This window comes from Galeopterus variegatus, unplaced genomic scaffold (assembly GCF_000696425.1).
Source record: "Galeopterus variegatus unplaced genomic scaffold, G_variegatus-3.0.2 Scaffold1595, whole genome shotgun sequence".
NCBI lineage: Eukaryota > Metazoa > Chordata > Mammalia > Dermoptera > Cynocephalidae > Galeopterus > Galeopterus variegatus.
Window position 1 is genome coordinate 43606 of NW_007727706.1, and position 1032 is coordinate 44637.

The following is a 1032-nucleotide window of genomic DNA, read 5'->3' on the forward strand; positions in this document are numbered from 1 at the left end:
AATTGCTGAGTAAAAAATTATGCTTATTCATTAGTTTTTTTCTATAATCTCCTACTTATTAGAAGTCAGTAAAGATTTCAAATCTAAGCTCTTCCTAATTCCTATTTGTCTGAAAGTGAATTAAAGTAAAACCTGTGCCTTTTCAAATTCAATATACTGACATCTGTCTGATATTATATCAGTACATATGTAAACAGTCACAATATTCATGAAGATCCTCAAATTAATCAAGTGATGATTGTATCTATCAATATTTGAAATTCTTATGTAATCCCAACTCTGACATTGTGGAATCAAACTTGATTGGTTCCTAAGAACAGAATTCTAAAGAACTCTGATTGAGAGGAACAATTCTTTATTTTTTAGTTCCTCTTTATCCACTAGGGTAAAGAAACTAACATTTATTGGGTTAATACCAGAAATCTGACTTAATTAAATTCCACAACTGAATTTGTCCTATTTTACTCCTCATTTGGAGGTTAATCTGAGCCCCACAGGTTGCAAAAGTGGTTTGCCCGAGATCATGCAACTATTCCATGGAAAATCCAGATTTCCACAGTTTAGATAGTCCCACAGTCTCAAGCCATTTGGGACCATCTCCTGCTGCATTTTATACTTCAGGAAATACAAAACTCTCCCCGTACCCTCTGAGGTTTTGGTGGGAAAGCAGTGAACGATTTGCTTGAAGCAAGCCCACCCCAGCCAGTGTCTCCGTGATTACTCTCTTCCTGACGTTTGATTTTGATTCCTGTGTTTCTGGGCAGTGCTCACCCATGCACATTTCTAATACAAGCTTGTTGTGTATGATTTACTTCTACTTTTAATTTGAGGGTAGCAATGAGCAACTGCAACAAAGATTAAGAGGTAAGTTTGCATTTAATATCAGATGTCACTATTCTAAAAAAAAAAATAGGCATTTGCTGCAACATGAATGTTCTCCAGTGGCTCTGGCTCTTCTCAGGATTCCATCCCCCTTCACATACTGAGTCCTTTTCCTGTTCTTCCACTTTCTCTCCCTCCTGTGACCCACCC